At 35.0% G+C, this 9,181-nt stretch overlaps 1 long non-coding RNA gene across 6 annotated transcripts; it reads left to right on the top strand.

Moving 5' to 3' along the window:
* The first annotated feature begins 1,490 nt into the window (after positions 1–1,490).
* Positions 1,491–5,281, top strand: LOC110874919. 6 transcript variants are annotated; one of them, XR_002556343.2, is made up of 8 exons: positions 1,491–1,768; positions 3,059–3,230; positions 3,311–3,951; positions 4,042–4,113; positions 4,279–4,299; positions 4,620–4,720; positions 4,799–4,863; positions 4,961–5,281. It is a non-coding gene; the product is annotated as an uncharacterized LOC110874919 (long non-coding RNA). The 6 variants fall into 6 exon arrangements; XR_002556340.2 differs by having other exon boundaries at positions 4,042–4,299; XR_002556341.2 differs by having other exon boundaries at positions 4,191–4,720.
* Positions 5,282–9,181: the final 3,900 nt, after the last annotated feature.

The raw sequence follows: 9,181 nt of genomic DNA on the forward strand, positions 1-9,181 counted from the left end.
GTTGCAACATGCCCTAATCATTGCTGGCTGCCGTTCGCGGTTCTTCTAGGTAGCGTTGGGTGTAATCGATGTTTGGTTGATGATAATTAGATCGATGTCACCTAAGGGATATTCAGTCAATGATGTTGATGAGATGCTTCTCACCTGAGTCTAAAACTATGATGAAGGAAACGTCTGCCCGAATATATGTAAGGACCTACACGAGGATGTCCTAAAACACTCCGTAAGTACGAACCCGGACCCTTAAAACCTTAAATTCCATGAAAAACCAAGAAATTCAGATTTTCTGGTCGCTCGCGGGCCACGTAAGATTTAACTATGCTTACGCGGGCCGCGACAGCTTGAAGATCTCCGGATAAGTTTTAAGACACGTGTCGTCCACGTGTCACAACCACGCCATGATTTAGCAACCCTCAAACCGTCCTATCATCTCTCGCGGGCCGCGAAAGATTTCCTTCAGGCTTACGCGGGCCGCGTAGAACTCAAAAATCAGCCCATATATAGCAGCCGATTGTTTTAATTCAATTCGCTCAATTCTTTTCTTCTTTTAGCTTCTATTATAGCAAAATAGTAGCTCGATATTATACCCTAAACCCTGAAACTCTGCTCGTTATTAGGGTAATAACTCTTATCACTGGTACGATACTTTATCCGATCGATTGAAACTGATCCAATGGATGTTTAAGTGCTGCTAATATCTGGCTATACTTTGTGATTCATTGTGTGGATTTCGATCTCGTGATTATCGTTAAAGTTGAATTGAGTTAATACGCTAATACGAGTTCCATTGTATCTAGCATTAGAACTCATAATCAGGAAGCTGTCAGACTAGTATATCAAACTTAGCTATTAAGATAATTTAGCGGTTAAGAAAACTTAATAGCTACAGAAACTTAACAGGAAAGGAAACTTAGCAGTTAAGTAAGCTAAGTAAGTTAGACAATTAGCTAGTTACGTTATTTAATTAATCGGCTAAGTAAATTGCTTGATTAAACCGTTAAAGATTAATTAATCGGTTAAGTAAGATTAATTAACCAGTTAAGCAGGATTAATTAAGCTAAGCAAGATTAATTAAGCTAAGCAAGATTAATTAAGCTAAGTAAAATTAATTAAATAAACTAAACACCTAGATAGATATACATGAAAATAAATATATATGAGATAAATAATATCAAAGGAAGGTGCTAGGAAGGTGTAAGATGATATATATGTAGGTAGGAAGCTTCCTAGAAAATGTATAGGTAACTTTCTAGAAAAACTATATGAAACTTCCTAGAAATTTCATATTTCCTACCTATAAATAGGAAGATTAGGATTCATTTTTCTTTGCTCATTTCTTCTATTTCTCTCTATACGTTGGTGTTCTAACCAATAATCACCGATGCGATATATTGTCTGATCGATTCAGGAACCAACTAATGAATGCCAAAGTGCTGTACTTTGTGAATTTCCTTAAACGGATGCCAAAGTGTTGTACTTTGTGAATTTCGTTAAACGAATGCCAAAGTGCTGTCTAAACAAGACTATACTTTGTGAATTTCGTTAAGGTTCGAATCTCGTGACCATCGTTAGGTTTGATTAGGTTTAACACTAATACGTATTCCATTCCGTTAAACTAAATGTTTAACTACTCGAAACTCTACCCCGTACACTTACAATCAAACAAGCTGTTTAATCATCAGAAGGTTCAGAATAATAAAGTATATGCTTAATCATCGGAAGGAGTAGAATCAAGAAGCATGTTAAATCAATATTGCGTGCTTATAGTGTGAGTCATTCTATTTTTATCAACAATGTTTTACAATACTCTAATTATTTTCAAAGTTATAATTACAGGGATTAAGTCGTGGTTATCTTGAATCACTGGCAAGTGCGGTATTGTGCACACTACTAATTTCTCACGGTTAGGTTCATTAACCTAACAGTGATAATCATCACTACTTGGGTGAAAGGACCCAATAGTGGTATGACCATCGTCACTAGGGTGTGACACGGCGCCAGATAAAAATAAGATAGAAGCCATTGTAATCGCTCTTATGCTGTAATCTATAACAAATGTGTTTTTGTAAAAACCGAATGAACTCACCACTATTTCCTGCTGACAAAATCTTTTTAAAACACGTTTCAAGTAATTACAGTAGATTGGAATAAGAGTTGGATACGGCACTGACGGCATAAAGAAGTGGCTTATTTTATTTATTAAATTAAATTAAGAAATATTGTTTTATGTAATCGGGCTTATCCCATATTAAAAGCTAACCTTATGAAAGGTGGGTTTATCCCCATCTATTTAATAAATAAAATCCGGTGTTTTCTAAACTCTGATATTTTTCCTAACTCACGGTCCTGATGAAGTTTCCGCTACAATGTTTCAAAATAACCACCGGTACCACTTGGCTGCTCGCGGCTCCCGATTCCGTCCAGGGTGGGGTTGGGGGTCGTGACAATATACGCAAGGTCTGATATTTTCAAATCATTTGTATTACTTTAGCAAATCATTTAGTGTTGACTGTGATGATGAATAAAAATGAATGCAAAGTGCATTTTTCTTGTCCTTTCAACATGAGGCTATGATGATTTTGAAGATCTGAGTAAAAATTGAATGAAGATAGCATTATGGTATGGCACGATTGTAGGATGGCAGTTGTTCATGCAACCTCTAATGCAGCCATGGTGTTGTCATCTTTATGCATAATCTGAGCCTGGCATTCTGACAATATAAATGTTTTGCAACTTCGAACACATAAGACAACGTTTTTTAGATTGCAAGTGATATTCAGTCAATGATGTTCATGAGATCGTTCTCACCCGAGACTAAAACTATGGTGTTTTCCAAGAATTCTATGGTTGGCGGTGCTCCCAGAGTGGTGATATATATTAGCTATGCCACATTGAAGAAGCTTAGAAGCGACTGGCAATTTTATAGCAAGTGTCATTATATTAGCTATGCCACATTGACTCCGCTGATGTCATAATTCCGAATTTTTTATAATATTATGAATATATAATATGTTTTTTATTTGTTATTAAATTGAAAAAGTTTTCTTTTTTTGAGCAGGCAAATTTGAAAATGCATGGGGAGTTGTTTGGCCATTTAATGCACATCGGAAGTAATCATATCAACTCTCTCTTTCTTGAAAAGGGATCGTGTATAATTGTTGTTACATCTATACAACAAAATGGAGTTTGGTTGGTCTGAGATGTCTATTTAGCTGTATGTGATTACGCTCGTAAGTTTTCCAATTTTTTGTTTGTAGATTGGTCATATAAATTGACGTTTGTAACCGATTCCTGTGTTTTGTTTTACAAGTGTTTGTGTGGCCAGTTTACTGTGAATTTGGTTGACTCATCGTTTGTAAATTGGTTCGTGTGGCCATTGATAAAGAGTGATTGTGAAGATGTTAAGGTTGAAGCAACTGTCTCCTACAGATCAGGTGGTTACTCTCAATTCTCGATTGTTGTTCAATCAGAAAGATAAGGTACTTTTTCCATCCCTGAAGATGCTCTTGGTATGTTTGTTCTTAGTCGTGATTGGTAATTTCAAGAATTTGTAGTTTGATAAAGGTTTCATCTTTTTTGATTCGTTTTGTTTGTGGTAATGATTTTTGTTTTGTTGTAGTGTTTGATTTGTTTTTTAATTATTTTGGTTGGCTGATACACGAGAATCACCCGTAGAACTCACCACCAGAACCATCGGGCATGTCAAAAAAGATGATCATGAAGCCAACAACAACAACTTACATAAACAATCACTGGTTAATTCAACATACAGGCAAGTCTGGATGGATTGTTTATACATTCAATGATCTTTATTTGTTTTTCATTCAGTTTACTTTTCACTTAAACGTGTTTTGATGATAATAACAATTTGCTGATTACGATGATGGTTAGTTTGATAAGCAGCAAACCGGTGGACACATCTGGAGGCTGCGGTGCAACACTTCAAGTTTGGTAAGCATATAACTAACTACTTGTGTTTTGTTTTTTTTTCTGGAACATTTTGTTTGCTTTTATGTTTTAAGATTTTAACGTGTAATACAGCCAAGAAGCCGAATAACAGTACAATTGACATCATATCACACAGACTAAACAACAATTCTTCGGGAAAAACCGGTTAGTGCATTCAGGAGTTAATAATCTGAATTATGGATTGTTATTAAGATGGTTGTAAATTGGTTCTTTGTTGTTAGCTGATGTTGCGATTCTTGAATAAGTGAGAATTCGGTGCCATATAATTAAGTACAGGTTATACTTCAAGCTTTTTTGATTTCTTTGCAGGCAGATAGGTGGCTTTGGGAGGTATGAAAAACAGAATTGATAAATTTAGGGAAAATGTCATTGAAAGATGATAATGCAATAGTGGAGGATCTAATTCTACAGCTTCGATAAATTCAGGTGTGTTTTCAAATAATGCTTTCTAGATGTTTGAAGACCGACAAATGTCCAACGAAGCAGCACTGTGGACATTTGTCGTTCTTTGTCGGTTTTCAAACATCTATGAACCATTATTTGAGAACACCCCTGCATTTATCGGAGCTGTAGAATTAGATCCTCTACTGTTGGGTTATCATCTTTCAAACCCATTTTCCCTAAATTTATCGATTTTGTTTTTCATGCAGGAATATAATCTGTTTTTTAGTATTTGATTTGGCCGATGACCCATGTTCAAGGATGCTTTATGTTTCAGACTATACCAAGATTTCCTCTTGGTTATCATAAGGTTAAATTTTAAATTAATATGGTCTCATTTGTTAATAAGCTTATAATTATACTTAAGCCATCACATTCTTTTTGTTAGGTCTCATTGCATCTAATCACAGCAACCAACATTGAGCCATCACATTCTTTCCGTTTACATCTCAGGTAACGGTTTTCCTTAACACATCTCGAAACTTAGGTTGTTATATATGATTTTTCAATGTGATTTTTAAACTTACGGGATAGTAATTGGCAATTTCAGGTAGGTTGGGTATTGAAATCAAGAAATTCAGCGCCACTTGCATATATGGTTTCAAGGTCAATATTTTGCTTGAAACAGAGACAGGGGACTTTTGTTTCTGAATGTTTTGTAGCTTCACTTATGACTTATGCTTGGTGTTGCTGTCAATTCATAACTATAATGCGAATGTGATGTTCTTGCAATTATTTACTCACATCATATTTTACATATAGATGTAGGAAAAAAACTTTGCACATTATAAACTACTTAGTTTATTTCTATATCAAACATGTACACTAACTCATACTGTCTTTAACATTGTTTTATAAAGATATGTAACTAAACGCAAAGAATTTAAATGATATATTATAATATGTTTTTTAGTATTTGATTTCGATCACTATTAAACATACCCGTGTATTCACACGGGTGTTACAACTAGTGTGGTATTATTTGGAGTCTTTTATTATAAGTTAGATCATCAAAATAGATAAAGTATGTTTAGACATGTATCTATATATACCTTATTAAGAGAACTAGATTTTCTACAGTGGCGAAGCTTGAAAATTTCCACCGAGGGTCGGAAGTCACCTGACCTAATAGTATATACTTTTTATTATAAAACCGGGGGGGGGGGGGTTTGAAAACGTATATATCTAAAAAATTCTATACGAAACGTACATACATAACACTACTGAGCGAAAAGTTCGGGGTTCGCCCCCCGGCCCCTTCAATGCTTCGCCCCTGGTTTTCTACCCTTATGGTAATTTACATTGTGTACACATTTTGAAACAACATGTACAAGAGAGCCAAGCTATTTTAGAGAGGGTAAACTTGCGCATTGTCCAAAAATTTAAGACACTTTAGGGGCATTTTAGGGATTTCGGCACCATTGTAACCTATAATTAAGATGGCATGTGAAGAGTCTAAATTAATTGTTATTCTAAATATGTGAAAACTTTAAAAGTAATATAAACGATTGGTATGGTACGCCTGGGATCTTGAGATGGTGTGGAATCATATATGAATCCTATATAAAAGAATAGTATAGTTATAAAACAATAATATGAAATAGATGGTTTATTTGTGAAGGTACAAGAGTACGAAACTTAGAGGTGTAAGATGAAATTTTGAATTAATGACTTCCTTCATTGTTGTAACTATCATAAAGTTCAGTTTCAATCTGTTGTAACCGACAAAAAGAAAAACCAAATAAATCGACTATCTTCAATGCCATTATTGGAAGAATTGAAACCGGAGATCGTTACAATGATACTTCAGAATATATTAACATCTCAAATCATTACATTACATCAAAATAGATATTCAGAAATTTCTCTCGTTTTCGTTGGCATCGCGAAAAAACCAAACCAGAGTCGCCACTACTGATACACAACCGGCAGAGCCGGCCCTGAAGGAGGGCGGGGAGGACAACCGAACAGGGCCCGTGATTTTGTAGGGCCCGTAATTTTAAAAAAAATCCGATATTATATATGTAAAAAAAATTTAATAGGGTATAATCAAAAATAATATTAACATAGGCCCACTTAAAAAAATTATATTGTTTAAACTATTTAGTCCATTAGGTTAGTGAGCCCAATACCAAATATTTTCTAAAAACTAATTAAAAAAAAGAAGTCTGGTCGTGGGCGGCAATCAGGAACAGAAACGTCGAAGACTCGAAGGAACTGAGGGAGGAAGAACAGAAACGTCGCAGCCAGTTGCACAGTTGATCAATCGATCATCATTCATCATCACACAGCCAGCAGCCTTCGATTTCAGTCACAGCAGCCAGCAGGTCAGCCTTCGATTTCAGTATTTCACAGCACTTCAGTTCATTTATGTTGTATTGTTGTGACAGCCAGTGGCGGATCTTGCCCGTTGAACGTCCCAGGGCCGAAAGACACGGGCACTAAAAAATGCCCGGGCCGAACATAGTATATATAAAAAATTTCGATTGAAATGTGGAAAATTAGCACTACGACCGAAAAACTTGCCAGGGCCGTGGCCCTGGCACAGGCCTTCTAAGAACCGCCCATGGTGACAGCAGGATTGATTTTCGTCTTTTTGATTTCAATTATATATGTCGAGTTCATTTATGTTGTTGTCGTCTTGTCGAACATTATTCAGTTAACTTATGATTTATGTCGATTTCGGATTTCAGTTCATTTATGTTGTTGTCGTCTTGTCGAACATTATTTAGGTGTTAATGGCTTCTAAACAACCATCCGGATGGCAAAAATGTCAAAAGAGGAAACGACAAGATGAATTGGTGAAGTCACAAAAGGGTGCTATGCAAAAATTTTTGACGGTATGTCATTCATTCGAATACTATATTTTGTATTTTGTTAAGACCTAAGGGCACGTTTTTCAAGCTCGAACAAGGTACATGAATTCTGAGGGCCGGCCCTGTCAACCGGGGACCAGGTCGCTGTTGTTACACGATTGTCTTGTTTCAGCACAACACCATAGTCATACATGTTCAGTCCCGCTGCTGCCACCTGTAATGTCGAAAGCCTGGGTCACAGAGTTCATCACACCGTCGTTGCCGTTTGTTTGGACCAGCCATCGCAAACGGAAAACTATAGAGGTGCACCACTTTTACTTTTATTTAAATTTTAAATTTATATTTTATTTAAGTTTATACATAAACTCTGCATATCTAAAATTTTTGTACTGTACCAGTCGATTTTATTAATGAACTAACTAAATTCTTAAATTTATAAATAAACAATTCTACATATTAGTCAGGATACGTTACGTATGTTTACATAAATTGGGACTGTTTAATACAAATTTATATTTATACGTAAAATACAAACGCATACTTAATTAGAAGGATCTAATAGATTACGAATTATCAAAACGAGAAAATTAGTACTACACATCATATGTAATTTATTGCAGTCTCGTTTTTCTATGTCACTTGTCAATTATATGTCCAAAGCAGGTTACAAAACTTAAGACGATCTAGAATGGGGTAATCGGTTTTTACCTTTGTTAAATAATGTTGTTTGATGCCAATTTTGTACATTGATTATACAAGGTGAAAGGAACCCTTGCACAACTCCTACTATCAATGTTGTTAAAAATCCAAACTATCTATTTCTCATCTCATAATATTTTACGGAGGCTTGTGTTGCTTTAAGTTCATCGATAAGAACAAGTTCAACAAATCAGAGCCCTTCAAATACGAAAGTTACTTAAGTTTATCCAGTTTCAGAACCACCTCCAACTTCTGTTTCACCAGGTTAACTTAATGTTCCATTTGTTAGCATGTTAAACTTCATCATAGATGGTTCCTAATTGATTCAAACAATTTTATTTTTCCATCTTGCAGTGAACGAGTCTTTTCCGGCTCGGCAACCGGAATCTGGAAGAAATATTTCTTTAGCGTAAGAACCTTCAACCCTTTAGTTTTTATACTTGTTAATAATCAATTACATGGTTTTCAATATGATGTTAACTTTCTAACCAAATTGTGTAGGAGCCAATCACGGTTTCTCCAATGGCATCCTCTCAAGTAGTGACAACCTATTCACCATTCATCAAGAATGATTAATATGACGTTCAATTATTTTTTAAATACAAGTCCAATTATTTTCTTAATACGGTTTAGTCAATTTTAAACATTATAGATGATGTCTGTTAGTTTTGTAAACAAAATTTTGTTATTTAGTTGTCTTTTGCCTTATACAAGTGTAAATGAGAATAAAGTAAATGATACAAGTATGTAAATGAGAATAAACTAAATGAACAAAGTCGTGCAAGCATCCTCTCCTTTTTTAACTACACCTTAAATAAGAAATTATTTATTTATAACCAGGTTTCCATTATGGTTAGTGCTTAAAACTGAACTAAATCACCCCGTGCAACTCCTAAATATGCAAATATATATTTCACTTGGTTATTCCTCTTGAGTACTTCAACTCAGGTTAACATTTTTAGTTCAAGATATATATTTTGTTAAAAACTATGGTATTATGATGATTCAATAACAGAAACAACAAGAACAACACAAAATAGCGACAAAACAAAGTGACAAAATCTTATTTAACCCAAACCAAAAAGTACCCCCCAAACCCTAAGATCTTACAATCGTAAGATCGATACAAAAAGGAACGATACAACCAGTCTTGATGATCATCCACTGATGATCATCTATACCAACACGTGCAACAGATCTCTCAAACAGATAAGAGAAAGCAACAATACAACCGGAGAAACAATGATGAACAAACC

The sequence above is a fragment of the Helianthus annuus genome, chromosome 9 (genome assembly GCF_002127325.2).
Source record: "Helianthus annuus cultivar XRQ/B chromosome 9, HanXRQr2.0-SUNRISE, whole genome shotgun sequence".
NCBI classification, from domain to species: Eukaryota; Viridiplantae; Streptophyta; class Magnoliopsida; order Asterales; family Asteraceae; genus Helianthus; species Helianthus annuus.